This window comes from Haemaphysalis longicornis, unplaced genomic scaffold, assembly GCF_048455015.1.
Source record: "Haemaphysalis longicornis isolate Haplotype H1 unplaced genomic scaffold, Haemaphysalis longicornis Haplotype H1 scaffold_7, whole genome shotgun sequence".
In the NCBI taxonomy this organism is placed as follows: Eukaryota; Metazoa; Arthropoda; class Arachnida; order Ixodida; family Ixodidae; genus Haemaphysalis; species Haemaphysalis longicornis.
In genome coordinates this window covers 10,718,387-10,732,991 of record NW_027526422.1, presented here as the reverse complement: position 1 = coordinate 10,732,991, position 14,605 = coordinate 10,718,387, and the positions used below count along the sequence as shown (strand labels likewise).

Here is a 14,605-nt window from a genome sequence, read left to right as displayed (position 1 = left end):
AAGAGACTATTTTGTTTACTCTAACATTCGTCAAATTCGTACATTTGGCAACACTGATTCGCCTTCTGGAGCGTTGCGGTGAAGCCGACATGTGGCGAATTTTTTGGAGTGTATGATAACGTGGCGTGGCCTCCAGTAACGGCTCCAACTCTTGTCCAATGGTGACACCGGGAAGGTCAGTTGGGCTGGTGGCGTGAAGAACAAACGCATTCTTAGGACGATTACGGGCTGCCAACTCGAAATACAGTAAATGCTCGTTATAACGGTGAAACTTTATCGGAAATCTCTCTTTGTTCGAAGTGCTCCATGGTTCCCACTGCAGTGAATACATAAAGCACATCATACGCGCTTATAACAAAGTATCGCTTATAACGAAGCCATGTCCCTATGACTTCCATTTAACGAGGGATTATTGTAACTACATTTGAAATTTTAAATACTATAATTTATTGCGATAACGCAAATGATACGGTGCAAAAGCTTCCGAGGAGATATGCACGTGGCGCCATCTCTATGCGGCTGTTGTAACAGGGTGGCGCTGTCAAAGTCTAAACAATAATTACAGGCTCGGGCCCCCGTTTTCACACCCGAACATTACGGGTTCATAAGGGTTCAAGTCGTTCGATTCTAGCCCATTGTGCACGCCTGTGCGTGTGTGTGCCTGAGTGCATGGTATTGAGTCAACGTTCCAGGACAGCGGCTACATTAAGATATTGTAAAACTATCGATAATTCTATTAGTAGCTGGCTGTCGTAAAACTGTCGATATTACCATCGATAAACCACAGCTGGTTGGTGCGTTTACATCATCGACAGGTATACAAAAGCCATCGGTAGTATCGATAGTCAATCGATAGGCTGACATCATTACTCAAAGTCTCACAAACCGAAACAATGTCCTCGTGGTTTGATCAATAGTTAAAAAGTGAAATCACATTCGATTGGAGCGGCACACATGCATGTAACGGCACACATTTACGAACTGCAGTCTGCGGCTCGTGTCGAATCGGTCGAGCCTGGCGTTTTTGCGCGGCCGTTTGAGCGGGGAGGCCGACGTGCGTTGTTGTTGCAGAAAGACGCCGCCCTGCAATCTTCTGAATGCGCCTGCGCCCAGCAAAGCTTTCACGCCAAAGCTGGCCAGGACGTCATAGCAACGGCGCGAGGGAGGAAATGCGTTCAATGCCTTCCAGAGATGAAGCGCCAATGACCTTATTCTACCACATCCTCCGGCGCTCACCATGTGATTGGCTCGATTGGACTTGCCAAGCCGACGTAGTTGGGCGCTCTGCCAATGAGAGAGGCGGGCGGACGGTGGTGCACATCCGCAATGCACTGGCAGCCATGGGTGGCTCCGCGAAGGCGAGCCCGCATGGCGCAGGCGCGCGTTTCGAGGAACCCCCCGGTGGGCGGAGCGTGAAAGGTGCTGTCTGGGCAGGAGGCCGCGTTGTTGCCGGACTCGGGCTCCACTCTCGGCGTAGCAGGCTTGCATCGATCAGCGGCCGCTGCTGCGGCTTTAGAGTGCGCCCGTGGGGCAGAATTTCGATCGCTCCCGCGGTTCGCTACTTCAAGACTTTCGCGAGCTTCCCCATGTTCTCACTCGCAAATCACTTCGCTTGACACGCACTAAACCAACCTCACGCATAAGCTTCGCCTTTTTGAATTGTATACAGGACCGTCTCACCGACCCGCCCCAAAGTATGTGGCCGCCTATTCTCAAGCAAGCACTAAGATTCATGGTGAAAAAACAGCGCAAGGAACACAGGGACACAAAGAAGAGTGGGCGACGCACAGCACAGTTGCTAGTCTGCACCAACTAGCCCAAGTTGCCATCTTACTTCAAGCAAGCACGACTGAAATACCCGTCTTGAAAGTCAGCCACCGCCCAAGAGCACTTCATTCTTGCGAAATTAAATTCGCCCTAACTCTGAAATTAGAAATACCGAATAATTCGTATTGTAACAGCTATTTCCAACTAGCATCTTTTTTTCTTTTTTTCCCAAACTCCGGGTGGGGGGTCAACGCTGGCTATTTTTGGGCCAATAGCCCCAGCGTCACCCAAAAAAAATTTTTAGGTATGCTTCACCGCTATGCACTCAACCAATACGACGAATAACAGGGTCCGGCATAACCATTTGACAGAAGAAAAAAATGATAGCGCTGTCACATCATGCCGTGCAAAACATCGGGCTATAGCAACGTGCAGTGTCCCATCGCAATCTGCGAGGAAGACGCACACATCCTCACTTTGTTTGGAAGAACTACCTTCTCTGGTGACGCACTAAACTGAATTCCGGCCCCGAAGGACGTTGTTCTAAACAAAGAAAAGTGGCTAATATTGGCCAGCTTTCAAATTGCCCGCTACACAACGTCAACAGTGACGTTATTTGGCTCGAGCCAAAAGCATTGTTACCTGCATGTTTAGCTCAGTGCTAGCATTCAAGCATGAGACTATAAATCACTCGCTGTGAATCTGCTCTCGATTCACTGCTGCGCGGAGAACTACAGCTAGCTCCCTGTCTCGTGGAAGCTGCCTCGAACTATGTCATTTTCTCGGTCCCTGGGACAATAGTAATGATAGTACCTTGGGAACTCGGGCTCTGCTCCGCTTTCTACGAGACCCTGAATTGAAAAAAATCTCTCGGTAGATCGTAAATAGCGCAAGTGTGAATAAATATGTACTCTTTCCCGTTTACATATTTCTTTCTTTTTTGGGGGGGGGGGGGGGGGGGGGGGGGGAGTGTGTAGATGTTTCTCCCTTTCTTTGTACTGTTTACTTTGCATTTTTATTCAAAGTTTACCTTAACAATTTCCTTCTCAAATATCATTTCTGTCCGCGCTTTGCTAGCAGCATTTCCTTGTGTATCGTTTTCAACGCTTCTTGTTCGCCTGCTGTTGTACCCGTAATCACAAACATTCCCCTCGCATCATTTGTACACACTAAACTTTTTAACACCCTTAAAGGTGCTAAAAGGGTGCACTCAACATTTTGCACCCTTTTTGCACCTTTTAAGGACTAAAACATTGCTCCGGCACCCAATCATGAGGGTGCCACATATTAAGGGGTGTAAATCTTAACATTTTTACACCCTTTAAGGTGCAAGGAGGGTGTACTGAACATTTTGCACCCTTTTTGCACCTTTCAAGCACCCAAATATTGCTCGGGCACCCCACCTCGAGGGTGCCAAAATTCAGGGGTGTAATCAACAGTTTCATAGGGTGCTACGACCGTTAAAGGGGTGCTAAAAAGTATTTCTTCTCGATTGGGGTGTTACCACGGCACCTTATCGTTAGGGTGCCTAAAAGAACGGTGTGTGAATGCAAGCATGCAAAATTGCACAAAAACAGGCTGAATGTTTAAACCGCACATTGCACTATTTCACCGCCCGTTGAGAGAATAAATATGAACTCTCCACATAGACCAGGGGAAAGGCTCTAAAATTGCTGTTCGTAAATTGAACAAAACGTGCTGAATGTTTAAATTCCACTCTGCTCTAATCTACTGCTTCGAGTGTATCACAAGGTTCGTTTTGATGTCTGGGTGCACGGGAAGGGAAGGCTACAAAATGCCTCTTGTAGTCCTATAAATAAAACTTTTACGCGAGGCATCGGTGTCCTTAACGAAATAGAATTTACCTAAGAATTTGTTCCCGTATTTATTATGCCCCGGACAAAAAGTCCAAGACTTTCTTCTTGGGCTCACAGCACGCCTGTGGGGCCAATACGAAGTTCTGTCGGCACTCTATCGTTCCAATAGCCTAGTCTTCCAACAGGGAGTTTAACCTTGATGGCGTTTGTGGGGCCAATAAGAAGCTCTGTCGGCACTTTATCGTCCCAACAGCGTAGTCTTCCAACAGGGAGTTTAACCGTGATGGCGTTTACCGGCTCGCCAACACGATAAGTCAACGCCAACAGACGCCTCGTTCGTAATCAGCGGCGCGAGCGCGCCATCAGACAGAACCGACAGACGCCCTGAAGGTGGTTTTTAGGGCCTAAACAGCAGCGTCTATGTCTGGCACAGACGCTAGACGTCAACGTTTGTGTTCTGAATTTTCCCTTCAGTAAGTAACAGTCAGACGGACGATAACATAACTATGTGAAGATATGCTTTGGCTCATACCACGGCAAGCGCAATCGTTTGTGGCTGCAGCCTCGGTTGCTCTTCGTCCACAACAAACTGAATCGGCTGTACAGCTTTCTTCGAGGGCGTGTATGCAGGGGTTCTATCTTCCTTTTTTGCGCAGGCCGACGGGAACGGTCGTGTAAAATCATTTTCGCTCGTCGCTGCCGTAGGGTTGCCACCTTCCCGGTTTTGGACCGGCCCGACCGGTTTTTTAAACAGCGGGCCGGTTGCCGATCCATATCTAAAACCAGCCGTCATCAGCCGGTTTTTTGGCTTTTGTGCCGTGATTATGCCCATTTTGGCGTTTTATAAGCGTCAATTCAACAACTAAGACGATAAATACGTGTCGACAAGCATAGGCGTGCGCACAGGGGGGGCAGGGGGGGGCGGCCGCCCCCCCTAATCATCTGAAGGGGGCGCCAAATTTGCCCCATGCCTTGCCGATGTAACACATGAAAGTAAAATTTCTGCTCAGAAATATTTTGTGTGTGTTGCAATTCCATCACATTGAAATAAAAATTTTATAACCATCCCTCTTTGCACTGCGTTCGCACCGCAAGGCCTTCAGTGAGAAGAGGTCGGGAGTTGCAGCGGTAAGACTTTGCCCCCCCAAATTGAGAACTCTGCGCACGCCTATGTCGACAAGCTGCGCAAAGACACGCGAGCAGAGAAAATACGCGGGCGAGCGCGCTGCCTCAGATGGAGGGGGACCTAAGGGAAGAACAAAATAACGAAATTCTACCGCCGCGGTCAGCAATTGCGGTTACTTTTCAGTGAAGCACATGCAGAGCGATTAACCAAGCTCTCAATCACTTTCAGTACAAACGTTATGTTGATTACTCTCTAAGAGAACACTACAATAAATAGCACTGCATGTTAAAAAACATGGCGTCTTTTTTCAACACAATCCCCCCTCCCCCCCCCCCCCCCCCCCCCCCCGGAAGGCCCGTTTTTTTTTTCGGGGAAAGGTTGCTGTTCTGCTACGCAGCTGTTCTGCCTACCTGCTTGCTGTACCTATTACGTCGCCGCCACCGCAAATCCCCACTTGTTACAAACTCAGAGGTTTTCGCACTGTTAGCAGTCGTTTTACACGATGGGTTTGGTGCGCCTGACATGCCAGGAGTGACATCGCTTGTAGTATTAGAGCGACGTTGCTTGTCTGCAAGACGGTGCCGGTCAAACAAGCGTTATCAACGCCATAATTCTAACGGCACATTCCATTTATTTCGTGGCTGCCGTGGCTTGCGCAGAAAAGGTCGGGTTGACTGCGATAGCTTTTCTTGAGTCACATAATGGAGCTTTGGCTCAATCGCTTGCAGCGCTAGCAATGCGGCCTCGTCTGCAAGACCGGTGCGTGAGAAACAAGCGTTAGGACAGCCAGAATTTCAAAAATGCAGCATAAACTAGACCATCGTTAAAGGAAGCGATGACTAGACACAAGCAACAATATTCGTTGACAACTTACGTAAGTATAGAGTTGTTTTAGGCGCCGCGAACACCGCCCGCCGACATAGCTGTTTGTTAACGCGTCCGTTTACTGTTTTGTAGGTCAATGGTTCGATTCCTCGTCGAACGTGTTTTTTTTTTTTTACGTGAGGGTTTCATTAGCTCCTTTTTTAACGACCAGGGTAAGCACCTGTTCCTTACTTTCTATCACGCCGACATTTACCGCCCTCTTCCTAAACCCAAAGTAGCTCGTTTTCTCGCACGTTCTCTCTTGAGAAGCCCGCCGTGAAAACAAAACCAAAACAAACGTCAAACCTCTTTACAATATCAGTATATATGTCAATTACTTTATGTGTATTCACTTTTTGTGTTTAAAAACCTTAAATTTAAGTTATAAACACATTTCAGACTTTGAAAGCAGAAAGATAATTACCAACATTACAGTAGTAACACAATTTTCGTCAAACATAGAGGTGCTGCATTTGAAGTCTGGCAACTATCTCTCACTTTTGTGTGTGTTTTTTCATGGCCTTTTGTGCCGAGTGGTTGGTGGCGTGATTTAATCTGTTTTATCTATTTCAAGCTTAAATCATAGTTATAGAAGCTTTATGGGTGATGTCTACCCTTCTAACCTACGCGTGTGTTGAACATGGGGACCCCGGAAGAACGATCATCGCCGGATAAAATACTGCGCGTCAAAAGTGGATGACATTGCATCAGAACAAAGCGTGTTCGTGTGTCCGCGAGATGAAGACGACAGTGAAGGAGAATTTTACGTTGGAAACATCGTTTTTGCTCGGGTAAGTACGCATTTTTTATTATTCTGTATTTGGTTGGAACGAGTTCTGGTGTTTATGGGTCAGTAATTCGCTAGACCCCCATCTCGTTTGCTCTGAGAGCCTACGTGAGTTAGTATACTTGTTTGGCGCCCAGTCCACCGTTTCCGCAGAAGTCAGCATCAATTTACGCTGAAGCTAGACCTTGGCTACGATGCTCGCGCTATGGTACACGGCTGCTAATAATTTCACATCACGCAAAGCTCTTTAACACCGGGGCGTTTGTTTATGTGTCTCTCAAACAGTGCCTTTGCGGTTGCAGATCGCAGTCGCAATTTCGCGTGAGTGGCACAACGCTGTGATTAGTCCTCCCTCGTGAATACCCGCGGTATACCAAGAAATAACATGAACAGGAGGTTCCCTGGAAGTGCATGTGAAAACGCGTACACGTGATTCCATGGCTGGCGTCTCGTAGGTGTTGTGAAATCTCTCCCCCCCACGAATTCCGTGCAGTGCGCTTCGCAGCTATTGCGCTCGCGAGACCGGCGACCGTACGCCTCGCGGTCTTCGGGCCGCGATATGTGTGCTGTTCTCGTGAAGCTCGACAACAGCGAAATTGCCGCACTCGCTCGCCAACGCGCCCCGACAGCGTACGCGTCGACCGGGTGCTGACGGAGTTGTGCTGGAAGAAAAGCAGGCAAGAGATGAGGGCGCACGAGGTGTAGTTAAACATGAGAATTTACAAAGTGCAAGGTGGAGAAAATAGTATGCAAGGGCCGGAAACGGTGAGAGAGTTCGGGCCGCGCGCCAGCGAGCGAGTGCGGTAATTTACGTTGCCGAGTTTCACGAGTCCGGCACGAATATGACGACGCCCGTCTGAGAGTTCATAGAGGTATAGAATTCACATACGTGCAAATTGAAGGTGAAATGCGCGCATGTGGCCTCGCAGGGAGTTAGCATAGTCTCGGGGTAGTGGGGGAGATTTCACAACGCCTACGAGGCGCCTGCCGATTCTGTCAGAGTAGCTCTCGGGAAGTCTGGGGCTTGATATCAGAGGCATATGTATTGTTTAAATTAGTGCAGAAAATTGAGCCAATTCGCAAGTTCTCATTTTCGCAAAACCGCAGGCCATACAGAGACTAACAAGAAAGCTGTAGGCACTCACTCAACTCGATTTATATTGGAGAATTGAACGTGCAGATACAAGTCAGACATTGAAATGGAGGAGCCTCAACTATCACACACCAGTTCCGATTGAAAGCAAGGGATACAGATGAGCTGCTGGTCGCGGGTTCGTTTCCCGGCCGCGGCGGCCGCTTTTCTGATGGAGGCGAAAAGCAAAAACGCCCGTGTGTACGAGATTTCGGCGCACGTTAAAGATCCCCAGGTGGTCAAAATTAATCCGGAGCCCTCCACTACGGCGCGCCTCATCGCCTGCGTTGCGTCGGCGCGTTAAACCCTACAATCAAAATCAGATGAGCTGCTAGCATGCGTTCCATGCAAATTAGCTCAGTAGCTAGCTTTGCATATATCATGCATACCCCACTCACAGTACCTGCGGGTCTAATAAATACATTCTTACTGTGACCTAAATTTCACTTGGGGTGTTCCAGGAATGTTCTTATTAGTGCCTTGGAGGTTACTGTCTTTAAACGATTAAAAATCTACTTGATGTAAGCATTCGTGTTTTGTGTGTGCTCTTCTTGTATTTCAACAAGTGTCAGCACACTCACAGATTATGCACCTGCAGGTGCTGCTGCTGGCTGTCCTGGGTCAGCTGCCTTCCAGTCCAGTTTCAAAGGCTTTGCCAGGGCCTCCCTTGGCCAACCGACACTGCACCTGCTGTACCCAAGTACTGCCTGGCCTTTCGTTGGTGCTCCGTACGCTTTGCCCCCAGGAATGTTCATTCATCCATCATCTGGCCGCTTGGACCACCCGTTCAGAAGTCAGCGCATTTGCTCGACACATCGGTCCAGGCACTGCTGCCATATCGGTGCACCCACCGATTATGTATTTTCAGGTTAGTTATTGCATGTTGTGGAACTTGCCATGATGTATACCTGTTAGCAGTGCTGTGGCCTCTGATTATTTGAAACATTTTCATGAAGCAGTGCTGTGCGTATGGAGCGTGTCATTGCTTAGCTGAGATATTGAAGAGAATCTGGGGCTGACGACTAAAGGGCAAGAAGAGAAATTGAACTGACTTTGAAGCAAGTATTCGTATGTAATCAAGCCAAGCAAACATTTATGATCTTTCGATATGGTTTTAAACTTGCAATACAAACTGGTCTACTTCAGATCATACTGGTAATAATCATACTATACCGAAAAGTACATCCCGCAGTCTGTATAATTCTGACAGCGCTTTTTTTCGCAGTCTCTCATGACAGGCACTAATCTCAATGGTTGGAAGATAGTCGAGGTAGCACCAGTCTTTAAATCAGGAGACGGTACTTCACCATTAAATTTCCCTAACAAGCACCATATGCAAGGTCAGGAAACATTTCATCCACTCTCAGGTCGCTAATTATTTATAAAATCACAATATCACATTCGAGTATCACCACGGTTTTCACAGGGGTTACTTGAGAAACACAACTTTCAGGATTTGTTCACGATCTACATTGATCCATTGACACAGGCTTACAAACTGCGGTAGTTTTTCTCGATTTTTCTAAAGCATTCAATCGCATTGCACACCACAGACTAGTTCTCAAACTTCACCCTAATGTCCTCACTTGAGCAAAAGATTTTCATTCTTCTCAAATGCAGTTTACTTCTAATAACTATATACTTCTTTTGCTCGTGCCACTTTGTTGTCCCCCCAGGCAGGTTGCTTGGTCTATCTTCCATGTTGCATATCCTCCCATGTAGGTCTATTTGCAGATGATGTTGTAATTTATCACACAATTTCTTTCAACTACTACCGTCAATGCTTTCAATCTGATCTTAACACAATTAACTCCTGGTGCTGCAAATGGCTAATGTCGCTTATCTCTAAAACAAAGTGCATGACTTTAACGGTGGCAAGTCTCGGATTGTAAATACTTACTTCATTAACAACAGCCTGATTACCTCTTGAGACAAAGGTGTTTTGGTAGGCCGGTAGGGGAGGGGGGATTGCATGGTGGATTTCAAAAGGTACATCGATTGGGAAAATAAGACGTGTGATTAATATTTTCATTTGCACTCCAAAACTCGCTTTATTTCATATGTTTAACCCACTGCCGTGGCTAGGGTGGTGTGCTGTGGAGGCGAATGTCGGTTAGATACCGCTTGGTGTAGCCGCTTTTCAGATGGAGGCAACACGTAAAGACGCCCGTGTTTGGAGATTTCGATGCGCACAAAAATACCCAGATGGTCAAAATTAATGCGAAGCCTTCCCCTACAGTGCTCCCCATATCCCAAGTGTAGCTTTGGCGTGTTAAACCACAGTTTTTTTTTTCATGTTTTTGGTATAGTACCAGCTGCTGTAGCAGGTGCAACTTAAAGGTAAAATTATACATAATGTTTCCAAGAGCTAAATATAAAGGCCATATTGAAGTGCGTTTATGGGTCTATCTCATAGCAGTAGTGAAAGGTTATATACTCTGGTGCAGGTTAAGAACGCCAATGGCTCATGTGGTGTAGTCCAGTGTTTGACGGAATGCCATGTAGGCAGGTAAAAGCATTATTGCAGTGATGAAACGTAGGTCACTGACCAAGTCAAGAAAGCCATTTAACGGTTTGTTGCTTGTTCACGGTGAGCATGTGTCGTGGAAAACGAAGCTATATATTGGGCATTACGCGGCGCAATGAGTTTGCATAGATATGGTGCAGATTGCCATCCATTATGTTGATAATGTTGGGCGTCGTCTGAACAATGAGGGACTCGAGCAGTAATCGAGAAGATAGATTGCACTCTGTTGTCAGTAATTTTGTCTTGTTCCAGTCGACCACGTGTCCCGTCCTCTCACGGTGCTCTGCCAGTGGACTTGTTTTTGCATGGCCCTTGTTCACTTCGTTACAGTGCTGCATTAATCTTCTGTGCAGATTACCCGTTTCGCCAATGTACACTGATTTGCATTCAGCGCATGGAATCTAATAAACAATACCCGGAAGCTTGGAGCGTGAGAGGGGGTCTCTCACGCTGACAATGTCAGAACGCAGCTTGCTAGTGGGCACATGCACAATGTATGCACTGCGTGTCTTGAAAATGTGATCGAGAGTTTCACCGATGTGTGGGACGTAGGTAATTGCTGCACGTTTTGATGCAGTCGTTGTCCTGAACATAATGCCTAAAGCATTATATTCAGAAAGAAGCGAAGAGGGCGACTAGCAAGAATCCACATTGACATTAGCAGGCAGAAGCGTCCACAAGGCCTGTGTCAAAACGTGCTGCAATTCTCGTCCTACGCATCAATCAAACTTTCGCACGCATTTTCAAGAAACACATTGTGCACATCGTGCAGGTGCCCACTAGCAAGCTATGTTCTGACATTGTCAGCGTGAAAGACCCCCTCTCACGCTTCAAGCTTCCAGGTGTTGTTTATGTCTTGAACAAAAAAAGTGCCATTTAAACGTGACACCTCTTTCCTTGCCGATTCCTGATGCCTGATTGTTCAGTTTGTGGGGATACGTTTAGCAGATTGCTCACATGTCTAACCTGTATTTGTGCTTGAGCAGTCAAACGCTGATGTTAGCAGTGAAGTAGGTGAAAATTGTAGTTTGATTGTAGTTGTGTGCAGATTACCTACATTGTGTTAATTCGTAGAAAAGCAAAATTGAGGTAACCCTGCTAACTGTTCCGCATTGCAGCATTTTATTATGCGAACGTTAAGGAGTTCAGCTGCTTGTTAAAGGTGAAATAAACAGTGGTACAAAAAGAAGAGCATCTACTAAACAGAAATATCTTCACAATCGCAGGATGCCAACGGTCCGCCTACCAACTTGTGTCCTGCATCGTTTCTGCTGGCTGGAGCGGTTCATGGAGCATTTTCCAGCTTCTCAAAGTTTGTGGTCAAGCGCTCCTCCAAGTGAAAGATGCCGCAGAGGGATCTTTTTTTTTAATGCCACAATTTCACGTCCTCAGCAGCAAATTTACTCGTAAGGCTTTTTAAATATTCATCACCCAAGAGGGCATGTTACCTTCGTCTTCGGTGGAATGTGTCTGCACTCAGGTTATTTGTGACAGAAACAAGTGGACCACGTCATGAGAGTCATTGAGGCCTTGTTGATTGTGCATGCTTCTGAAATGACATTTTCATTAAGCTGAATACTTTCCACATATTACGATTTGTGAACAAATTATGGTAAAAGTCATGATTAGTTGTACTACACTGCAGGAAGGAAATGCCAACATACGTTTTAAGCGCCTCTGATATTTCAGATCGTTGGCTGGTGAGCAATAAAACAAAACTGAAATTTTTTTAAAGTAAAATCAAATATTCGTTGTCACCATGACCATAGTAAAAGCTATCTAGTCACCAAATTTAGAATTAGACACGAAATGCCAAGAAAAATAGGGAAATAAACTAGACAGCTGGCTACAATAAACCAATTCGTAAAATTCCTCAATGTCTATCAAGTGATGATTCAGGCTGGTTAGTTAAGATGTCAGTGGGTTTACACACCCAACTTGCAGGGAAGCACATGAGCTCCCAATATTAACATGTTTTTAGTGAAGACCGTCTTCCTTCATTAAGCTGCTTTGCACATTGATGCCAGTCTGATAAATGTCCTGAATTTTTGTTATGATCAATCTTTGTATGGGAACCATATATTTTTATATGATTTCGCTGTGTATTTCTGAAACTGTATCTAGTCACTAATTCCAATTTGTCGTGGTCAGGTTTTTTCAACTAATTCGTAGCTTTTTTAACAATTATGGTATATTTTGTGTGCCTAAAGGAATGCCTCATCGCATGTTTAGCTTATGTAGTGTTGAAAGCGGACATTTTGCTTCAAAGTGGAATGTCGGGCTAGCAACAAGGTACTTCGCGTGCTGCTCACTTTCATTCATGCCATTATTTTTTATATTATCATTTAAAATTAAAAGCCAACTAATTTGCTGTCGTTTTAATTTTGTCACCTAGTTTATACTTTCTTTTTTTTTCAACTTTGTGTAAGGATTGACTATCCATATTTTTATGATACCAAGGCGTTGGACTGGGCTAGCTGGTACATGTTTGAATGGATGAAAAACCATAGGAAAACCCAGGACACAGAAGAGAACGACGGGACAAACTTGTGCCGTCATTCTGTTTTAACTGTTTCCTGTGTTTACCACTGGTTTTTTATGCATTCAAACATTTTTTATGGGTTTGTTGAACAGTGATTAGTTTAGGTGTGTTCAAACAATTGTTGGCTGCGAAGGCTCCCTGTAGCATTTGTATAAGTGCTCTCTGCTTTTTTTTTGAGCCAATACCCCACCACCAGTCTTCATGAGGTGGTCTTTTGTAGAAATAAGTTGAAATAAATATTTGTTTGCATTGCTTTACATGTTTTGAAAGAATTTCTTGTTCATTCTTGTTTCATTCAACCCCGTTTCAGAATCCTGCTTAAGGCATTTCCTCTGTTATTTTTTTTCAGAACCAGGAAGGGTGCTCATCCTCGGTTCTTGCTGAAGCAGCAGTATCCATACTTCACACGTGAGCTCTGAACACACAGTAATTATGGTATGAAACATTCTACCAGTATAAGCCTGCTTTGTAGACGTCATTGTAGATGTCAAAGCTCTTGACAGTGTAGTCCAATGTCTGGTGTAACGGGCAATGTCTACAACTTGTAAAAATTAATTTTGTGGCTATAATGTTTGTGATTATTTTAAAATGCACGTCAACTACTATTTAGAATCGCTGTCTAAATTGGCAGCCATTTTCCTGGTGGATACAGAAAGTGAAAAAGCGCATGTGTAGAGATTTCAGTGCACCTTAAATGTCCCAAATTTGCTAAAGCTAATCCAAAGCCCTCCTTGTGGTGCACTTCATATCCCATGTACAGTTTTGCGTAAAAACAGCTAAAAATTTATGATCAATTTAAACTTATTTTAATGTTTTTAAATGCAAATATTCTCAGTTTAAGCTGCCATATTTAGAGTAAAATATTTTGTAACAATTATATAGCTACCAAAGGTTTACAGAAAAGCTTTTTGCTTTTGGTTGTGCACCTTCTTATCAAAAGAAAAATGTTGTTAAGAAAGGCAGAAGAAACCCAACTATGGAAATTAGCAAACCCTAAAGCTGCGGATAGAATGAATGTTTTGTAGAGAATCTTTTGCTGATTTCAGTTCTAGTCAACTCTAAAAAAGTCTATCGACGTAGAATGCTTACCGTGAGGCACCTCGTAATACTAGCCAAAACTAATGGGCCCTGGCTGTTGGCTTTTCATTTGCAACAGTGACAAATGACCCCACATCCACCGGCAGGGACATAATGCAAGGCACCATGTACAAGCTAGCCTCATGATAAAATAATGTTTTCTGAACAATGGCATTACATTTCAACCATGGGCTTCACCAGGGAACTTGTATGCATTGTTCTGTGATGTTTGCAGTTCTTGTTATTGCTATGTGGGGTCATTTAGTCTAAAGGTATGTTTATAAAACTCCAAATACCACCAAACCTTGCAAGTGCTGTACCATATGAATATTTTTCCGTAAAGCAAAAAGAATAATGCAAACGAAAATAAATGGCTTGGGTACCCAACTTTTATAAGTAGATTATGAGCCGCAGTACGGAGGGAACTATACTATGAGCCGCATTACGGAGGAAACTATACATTTTGCATTTGGTCTTCCTTGATATTGAACCTTCCTGCTCAGCTCAAGAATAAGGCACTAAACATTGCAGGTAGCTACCTTGATTGGAAGTTTGATGCAATACTAAGAAGCCAAGGGTTTTAAGGTTCAAGGAAGTTTTGTGTGGTTGAAGTGTTGCACACCTAATTGCTTTCACTGCACAGCATGGTTAGGCTCTGCAGTGAATCTCGAAAAATGTGTACTGCAGTTCGGCAAAGTGAACATATAATTGGTTTTTTACGAAGTTTTGGGTAATCAACTACCTCTAAAGTTATAACTGTACTGAGATGTGGCTCCTGACTTTTTAAATTGATGTTTTCACAATCGGTGACACAAGTTCAAGGAAATTATCAGGTGATGTTGAGCTTCAATGGAATGTCTCACAGAACCGAGCTTGGAAAGCAAGAATGTTTCATACCATAATCGTGTGTGATATTGTGCAATATGTGGTCTCACACCTGCTGCACCTGTGAACCGAGGATGACGC

The 14,605-nt window shown here is 44.9% G+C and overlaps 1 protein-coding gene and 1 long non-coding RNA gene across 5 annotated transcripts in view; one reads left to right on the top strand and one right to left on the bottom strand.

Annotated features, from left to right (window-relative positions):
• LOC144144499 (uncharacterized) overlaps window positions 1-14,605 on the bottom strand; it is a 320,680-nt gene that overhangs the window by 206,941 nt on the left and 99,134 nt on the right. The window lies entirely within an intron of this gene.
• Window positions 6,089-12,819, top strand: LOC144144497 (uncharacterized). Its single transcript, XR_013317265.1, has 3 exons — window positions 6,089-6,365; window positions 8,092-8,361; window positions 11,247-12,819. It is a non-coding gene; the product is annotated as an uncharacterized LOC144144497 (long non-coding RNA).